The sequence below is a fragment of the Chionomys nivalis genome, chromosome X (genome assembly GCF_950005125.1).
Source record: "Chionomys nivalis chromosome X, mChiNiv1.1, whole genome shotgun sequence".
NCBI classification, from domain to species: Eukaryota; Metazoa; Chordata; class Mammalia; order Rodentia; family Cricetidae; genus Chionomys; species Chionomys nivalis.
The window spans coordinates 67,515,418-67,524,222 of record NC_080112.1 but is presented as its reverse complement, the minus strand read 5'-3'; the positions used below and the strand labels follow the sequence as shown (position 1 = coordinate 67,524,222).

Below are 8,805 nucleotides of genomic sequence, written 5' to 3'. Positions count from 1 at the left end.
GGCAACCACATGGTGGCTCACAGAAGAGGTCTGGTGCCCTCTTCTGGCCTGCAGACATACACACAGACGGAATATTGTATACATAATAAATAAATATTTAAAAAAAAAAAAAGAACCTGATCCTCCTGACCTGGGGCTCCCTCTACTGCTGCCCTGCCCTACTAGTTCCCTGAGCTTTAAACCTCTGTAGTGTCTTCTCACCAGTCCTGCAAAATCTTCTCTATCACTTGTGGAATGGGAGAGATTCACTGACCCAACTTTCCAATTTCACTACAACTTTGAATTTGCAAAACTATTTGGGGGCAAGTACTTGAAAACGTCCTTGCTTGTGGGATGAATGGAGGTTAGCTACTGTAACCCAAAAAGAAAAAAAAAAAAAGCCCCTGCCCGGACCAACTTTGACCCCCTACCTCTTTCTGTAAATTGAAAGTTTTTCTGACTCCCACGTGCTCTGGCTCACCTCCTGACCCCCCCCCCCCCCCCGCTTAAATCAGGTCAAACAAGAGAGCCATTCTGATGCTATCTCTCCCTTATGCAGCTGCCCTCTGAGCCTGGGGGGGGTGCCGTTAGGTATTTGAGCAAGAGGAATAGGAAATATAAAATATAAAGGCACTGCTTTATGTTTTTGGATAGGTATTTTAGGAAGGAACCCAATAATAAATGAAAGAGGAGAAGCTAAGTGGTGGTGGCCTTTAATCCCAGTACTTGGGAGGCAGAGGCAGACAGATCTCTGTGAGTTAGAGGACAGCTTGGTCTACAGTGCTAGTTCCAGGAGCTAGGGCTGTTGCCCAGAGAAATCCTGTCTCAAAAAAAAAGAAAAAAAAAAAAGAAAAAAAAGAAACCTGTTAAATAAATGAAAGAGGTGATACATAGAATATGGAAAACCAGATTAAGCTTTGGGGATAGCTGTTATTTTACTGAAATGTTAGTACAATAATTTTTCAAACCAAGTAAGCTTTCGGTACTTAAACAAATACTCGTGGAAGTGATAATAGAATTCAAAATTTGCCAAGGCTGTGACGCTTGCTTGTAATCCCAGAGGCAGGAGGATTGTTGTAACTTTGAGGCCAGTCTAGTCTATATAGAAAATTTCAGGCCAGTCATGGTTACCTGGCACCTTGTCTTAACAAATGTTTTAGGCTAGTTGATACAAACTCCTATTTTAATTGCAACAAATATCATATGCAGGGCATGATAGCCCAACCCAGCCAGTAATCACATCACTAAGAGGTAGAGTAGAGGCAGGAAGATCAGGAATTAAAGACCATTCTGGGAAACATAGAGAGACCAGTCTCAAAAAAACTAATCATAACAAAATATACAACTGCCTCAAAGTCAGCCTAGGCCTCCCCTCCTGCCCCCTCCTCCTGCTATCATTTTACCCTGTCTCCCACACTTATCACTCAAGTCCCTTCCCACTTCCATTGATAATTTCATTTCCTTGCCAGCCTCCAAGATTAATTCTTTCTCCGTCACTGCTAACATCCAGTTTTTCTCTCTAACCTCACCTCAGCTTCTTTACTGCTCTTTCAAGATGTCACTAATGCTGAGTTAAGAGGAAGAAAGCTCATAAAACAAGCCAATACATTTCCAGGACACCTAAGGATTATTTCAGACTATGGGTGCTCCTTTTTCTCTGTTAACTAAGTGTGTACAGCGCTGGTGTGATGCTTTGAGTTGACAAAAGGGAGGTTGTGAACGAAGAGGGTGGTATAAGAGAAGCTTTCTGTTTCTCATCAAAATGTTATCTCCCTAAAGTACTAAATTGACCCGGACTCTATGTTGATTTTTATTTCTATTTATTTTGAGACAGAGTATCTCAATCAGGCTGTCCTTAAACTCCTTATATAAGTGGGGATGGTCTCAAACTTCTGACCCTTCTTTCTCCATCTCCTGGGTGCTAACAAGTGGGGGCCACTGTACCCTTCTGCAGTGTTGCAGACTAGATGTAGAGCAAGGTCTCATGCATTCTGGACAAGTATTCTATTATTAAGCTACATCCCCAATACTCGGTGTGCTTTGCCATGCTGCCAGTCACTACTTTCTGTCCAGATATGGGGATCTGCGGTGCAGTAGGATTTGTAGGACATGTAAGAGTTGCTTAGAAACTTTGTCAATGCTAGAAGGCAGGGTAATATTTCATCTGAGTATGGAGAATTTTACTGGTTCTTCATTTCAAGACAATATAATATATAACTATAAAATTAACTTGAAAAACATTGAGGAAATATTTTCTTAGAAAATAATAGTTAAAATTGAAGCCGAAAGCCAGGCATGGTGGCACACACTTGTAATTTCAACACTCAGTACACTGAGGTAGGCATTCAAGACTATCCTCAACTCCATAGAGACTACATAGGAACTGTGAGGCCAGCCTGAGCTACAAGAGGCCGTGTCTCAAATACAAATCAAAGGCAGGCATGGGTGTGTATTTCTGTAAGCCTAACACTCGTGAAACTGAGACAGGAAGCCAGTCTAGGCAGCATAATAAGATAGTTTCAAAAAAAGCGTAAAATTGACTCAGAAAGTTAGTAGGAAATTTCATTTAAAAATTTAAGAAAAAGTGTATATATATAAAAGGCAATATATACAACAATCTGTATATCATGTGACTTAAAAAGTACATGCTATAGATACAGATTTTATGTATCCATATATTTCAAAATTCACGAACTACTTGCAGACTGGCTAAACCAGTAACTACCTTTGGGGAAAGGAACTGGGTATGGTTAGACTTTCCCTGGAGGACTGGTCTAGCCTATGACCTGTAGAACTATTCATTATATGACCTTCAATGGATTTGGATCCTTCCTTCCTTTCTTCCTCTCTTTCTTTCTCTGTTTCATGTAGTGTCAACAGACTGGCCTCAAAGGCCCTATGCAGCACAGGCTGACCTGAAACTCACAATCCTCTTGCTTCAGCCTTCTGAATGCTAGAATTACAGGGGTAGAACACGGCACTTAACCAGTTTGAATGTTTATACCTATATAAAAATCTATATATGCATATGATATTTTTTGAAAACTGACAAAAATATAATCTCCCTCCCTCTTCTGGTTGACTTTATGTCATCTTGACACAAACTAGAGTCATCAGGGAGGAAGGAGCCTAAATGGAGAAAGATGCCTCCACAAAATCCAGCTGTAGGACATTTTCTTAATTAGTGATTGATAGGGGAGGACCATCCCTGGGCTGGTGGTCCCAGGTTCTATAAGAAAGCGGCTGAGGGCTGGAGAGATGGCTCAGTGGTTAAGAGCACTGGCTGCTCTTCCAGAGGTTCTGAGTTCAATTCCCAGCAACCACATGGTGGCTCACAACCATCTGTAATGAGGTCTAGCGCCCTCTTCTGACATTCGGGCATACATGGAGGCAGAATCTTGTATACATAATAAATAAATAAATCTTAAAAAAAAAAAGAAAGAAAGAAAGCGGGCTGAACAAGACATGAGGAGCAAGCCAAGAAGTATCACTCCTCTATGGCCTCTGCATCAGCCTGCTTCCGGAATCCCACTCTGTTTGAGTTCCGGTCCTGACTTCTTTCAATGATGAACAGTGTTGTGGAAGTGTAAGCCAAACAAACCCTTTCTCCCCCAACTTGCTTTTTGGTCATGGTATTTTGTTGCAGCAAAAGACAACTTCCTATCCCTAAAGTGTTGGACCCAAGTGTTTCTCCAATATGTTCATCCAAACCTTCAAAACAAGATAATTCCTACACTCTATAAATGTTCCCAAAGGGGAAAAAAGAATGTTTACAAATTTGTTTCAGGAACCTAATATAACTATGGTCTCAAGTCTGACAAAAATATCATTAAAAAAGTTTATAAGTCTCCCATTTTAATATATGCCCAAATACCTTACAGTATTAGCAAATAAAGTCTGATAGAAATATAAAACAAGTGCCAGGAGGTGGTGGCGCACACCTTTAATGCCAGCACTCAGGAGGCAGAGGCAGGTGGATCTCTGTGAGTTCGAGGCCAGCCTGGTCTACAAGAGCTAGTTCCAGGATAGGATCCAAAGCTACAGAGAAACCCTGTCTCAAAAAAAAAAAAAAATAGAAATATCAAGCAATAATTCTCCATGAACAAATAGAGTTTGTGTGTGTGTGTGCATCCAGATACACATTAAACATGCAAGTGTCTTTTGCACATGCAAGAAGTGAGTGTAGGTGTTGTCTTCAATCACTCTCCACCTCGATGTGAGAAGCATTATCTCATTACCCAAGAGTTCATGGATTCAGTTTGGCTGCCTGGTGAAGGAGTTCCAGGGATCCACCTTCCCTGGCCCAAGTTGTGGGTGAGGTCCACTTCTGGGTCTGCGGCTCTGCAGCAGCTGGAGTCTCTGTTGAGCTCCATGCTGCCTGTTACCATTAGGGGTCACCAACTGCCCTGAGTCTAAACCACCACATGGGGCCAGGCTGGAGCCCAGGGAACAAGCTGCTGCTGGGCCCAACCAGATCTGAAAAGCCTGTGCTGCCATTCCCGCCATGGTGACAACCGGTCCCAAGTTACTGCACCTGACCGCATCTGGGTCCTGGTCCTGCAGCAGCTGAAGTCTGTGTGGATGTCTGTTGCTTGTGTTACCACAGGGGACCATGCAAACCATGTGTTGAACTGTGTGGCAAAGTAAGAGGACCCTGCTTAGGAGGCCCCACCCCCCACTAGTAAAGAGTGACCTACCCCCCCCCGTCACGCCCACCTCGTCCCGCAAGGATGACGCGCGACACACAGGAGCTCTTCTTGCTAAGCAGTTTATTCAGGACTTTATTCACAGCCTCCTTCTCTTTCCCTTTCTCTCTCTCCTCTCTCTACCTCTCTCCCTCTCTTTTCCTCTCTCTCCTCCTCTCTCTCTGGGCAAACCTCTCCCAGCCCTTAAGTAGGCATGGGCTACCAATCTCGGATTGCCAGGTGGGCACTGCCCATAGGTCCACGCATATGCAAGCAGCTGACGACCATTGCGCGATAATAGCATAAGTCAGGTCTTAGCCATTATTGCCATCAGGTGTGGCTTCACGCAGCTCACTACAACCCCCCCCCACACACACACACACCGGAGAGCTGATCCTGAACCTCCCCACTCCTGGGATAATGGACCCTGATGGCCCCAGCACGGGAAAACTGGCCCTGTCCCCTACTAGGAGAGCTGTCCCCCACACTTGGGAAAGCTCATCCCACCCCTTACCATGGGCCTGGGAGAGCTGGCTCCACCTGAGCCAGCTGAGAGGAGTGGGCCCAGCAGCCTGAACTGACCAACTCAACTTCCACCTAGACACACATCCAGGGCTTGGAGTAGGCACACCCCAATATCTACCCCATCTGTGACCTGCTGGAGTGTGTGAAGGGACTGGTCCTGTGGGACCATCACCTCAGGATCTCCATGACTTGGGGCAACAGCAGGATTTCAGAAAGGGATATTGGTAAGGGATCATTACTGATGGTGTACCAAAGCCAGAGGCCTTGAACCTGACCATCAGTTCATTACACAATGAACATTTGCAGGTAAAGCTGTTTGGACAAAAAAGTATCCTGTATGATACAGATACACCACAGCTCCCAATGCCACTGAGATCAATGAAGAAATGACAGAGAAGTGGGAAAGACAGAGGAGAGAAGTGGTTTTCTTTTATTATTATTATTATTATTAATTTTATCTTATTTTTATTCTTTTTTAGGTTTCCTTTCTGGGGGGACACTACAAGAGGGAGGAGCAGATACAGAGGGACTGGGAGATGAGTGGGGTTGGGGTGCATGCTGTGAAATTTCCAAAGAATCGATAATAAAAATCATGGACATTCTCAATAGAGTAGCTGATATTTGCGTTTTAAAATCCATAAGAATATACTCATAAATTTGACATCTGTCCTAGTTTAATTTTATTGCAAAGAAAACCTTTTCAAATGCTTTAAATGAGGTTTTTTATACTGATATATTTCATAATCATATATACATATGTGTAATGATACTTTGTTTCTGTTTTAACAAATAAAGCTTGCCTGAAGATCAGACTGCAAAGTTTAGCCACTAGAGGTCAGGCGGTCATGGCTCACACCTTTAATCCCAGTACTTGGGAGTCCCATACCTTTTATTCCAGCACTAGGGAAATAGAGACAGGAAGGAATATGGCTGGGTGGAGAGAGGAATACAAGGAGGAAGGAGAAAAAAACTCACTGTGTCTGGTTTGATGGAGACTGATACAGTCGGGAGATGCAGTCTGGGGACAGGATCACCCCTTTAGTCTGAGCATTGGTAGAGTTAAAGGAACTCTCTAGTGGCTGGCTGCTCTGCTTCTCTGATCTTTAGCCTTAACCCCTAAATCTGATTCTGGGTTTTTATTATTAATATCAATTAAAATTTGTACTACACATATATATGTTGTTATACACTTATACATACTAAATTTCTTTAATTCTATTTCAAAGTTAGTTTCCTTTATTATACATCTTATTTTGAGGCAGGGTGTCACTAATTTATCCAGGCTGGAATTGAAGTTACTCCATAGTCATGGAAGGCCTTGAATTTTGGGATCCTTCTGCTTTAGCCTCCAAAGTAAGCTATAATTACAGACCTATGCCACCAGACCTGCCATCCAACATTAATTTGATTGCAATGCCTTACTATGAAAAAACTTCAAATATCTGGAAAAGTAAAAAGGAAGAAGATAAAATATGTCAGTGCAAATAAGTCCCATGTCAACCACACTTAAATTTCACAGTTAGCATTCATCTGCTTCTTTTTATCAGTTACTAGCCATCTATCAACCCTCCAGTCCATTGACCTATCTCTACGTTTGTTTTCTATTCCTCTTTCAAAGTAGCTTACAGAAATTTCTCTACTTTATTCCTAAGCACTTCTGCTTGTATTATTTTCAAAAGATAAGACTGATCCCATGGTGCAGACCTACAATTTCAGAAGAAGAAATTCCAAGGCAGAAGGATCTCAAGGTAAAGGCCAGCCTGGGTCTGTCTCAAAAGGGAAAAGGGACCATGAGGATACAGGTCAATAGAAAAGCACTTGTCTGGCATGAGAGAGCCCTGGATTTGATCCCTAGTATTGCAGACACACTAACACGTTATATAAAGTACATATTCATAGACTGGCACGTAAAGACACTTATATTAATTGGGAAATGCTGCTTATAAGAACACTATGGGTGTTAAGAGCACTTTGCACTTAGTACCTGAGTTCTATTCCCAGCACCCACATGGTGGCAAACAACCATCTATTATAACTCCAATCCTAAAGAATTCATAGATAGTACATGCATGCGGTGTACACATGCAGGCAAAACACTCATACACATAAAATAAAAATAAACTTCTTAAAACACAATGTAGACTTAAGGACTCATGATCCCATGGAAATTTAATTTCCTAAACAATATCTATTTCCCCTTAATTTTCCTTACAGAATTATACTCCCATTTAGTTTGGCAATGAGTTTAGAACCATACAAGGACTCACAACTGATTGAAGTCAGTTGTAGCAATAATTTTGTTCAGTTTCTCAGCTTCCTTTTCCAACAGGGATGATCAAATATGATTCAGTTCCAGCTAAAGAGAATAAAACAATTAATGCAGGGAGGCGTCTGGGAAACCTTTTGCCTAATAGAGGAGACAAACTCAGTTTGCATAATTTGGCTTTAGTCAGGTTTTTTGTCTTGAAGACCAACATTTGTGGCGAATAATATAGCAACCATTTTGCAACAAGAGAAGACAAAGGTAAGGACAAAGCCTGTCTTTTTTTTTTTTTTTTTTAGGGTAGCACGAAGGTTTATTGGGGCATCCTAGTAAAGACGCTGGGGCTTGCCCATGGTGCTCTTGATATACAAAGCCCGGACATTTTGCCAGTTCTTCTTAAGCAAGGACACCAAGAAATTGACAGCCAAGTGGACGTTGTAGACCAGCTCGTCGTCGGTCATCTTCACGTGGCCGACAGCGACAGCCAGACACAGCACCTTCTTCATCTGGAACTTGATCGTGGACTTCACCTCGTCCACTTTGGCCACCATGTTTTCATTGTGTGTCAGCAGGGAAGGGAACTTGCCAGCCTTGTTCAGGCCTGGGCCCAGGATACGCGGGATCTGCTTGATCAGAAACTCAGAGGCCAGAAAGGCGTCATACGTCTTGGCCAGCTTTTTGAGCAACTTCTTGTTCTTATTGAGCTTCTTCAGCGCCTCGATGTCCACGTGGGGGATATCCACGGCCTTGGCCTCATCGCAGTGCTGCTGGTCCCCCAGGACGCACACCGAAAACTTGGGGCGAGGGGTGGACTTGAGCCTGATGGTGCCCGAGAAACGTTTGTCCTTCTGGGGGTTGTAGTTCTTCAGGCTGATCTGCAGCTCCACCGTTTCCAGAAACTTGCGGGCACTTGCGCTGGTTCCCATGCAGGACCTCCCGCACCACCTCGTACAGGGTGTCGCGAGAGACTTTGCTGCTCATGGCTGCAGAGGCTGCGGGAACCGGAAGGAAGAGACCAAAGCCTGTCTTTAAGGACACTCTTTTCATGTTCTTTGTAACTAGGCACAAAACTAGGCAAAATATTTAGATCTGGCACCATTATCAAGACCAAGAACCTGGGGATAGATAGGTCATAGGTCCTAGAGGAAAAAACACTTTTACTATTCTGCTAAGTGGACATAATATTAAACTGATTCCTCATGACTCGTCACTTCACTCATAGATGATTGATTGCATCTCTCAACCCCCATCAGAGAAGCTTCTCCTTGCAGTAAATGGCAATAAACACAGAGACTTCCCCAAACCTGTCAAGGGGCAGAGAATGAGAGACTATGCTCAGCGCTAAATAGGGCA

The 8,805-nt window shown here is 43.2% G+C and overlaps 1 pseudogene; it reads right to left on the bottom strand.

Annotated features, from left to right (window-relative positions):
* Nucleotides 1–7,757: 7,757 nt before the first annotated feature.
* LOC130868227 (60S ribosomal protein L10a-like) lies at nucleotides 7,758–8,433 on the bottom strand (annotated as a pseudogene).
* Between the last annotated feature and the right edge of the window lie 372 nt (nucleotides 8,434–8,805).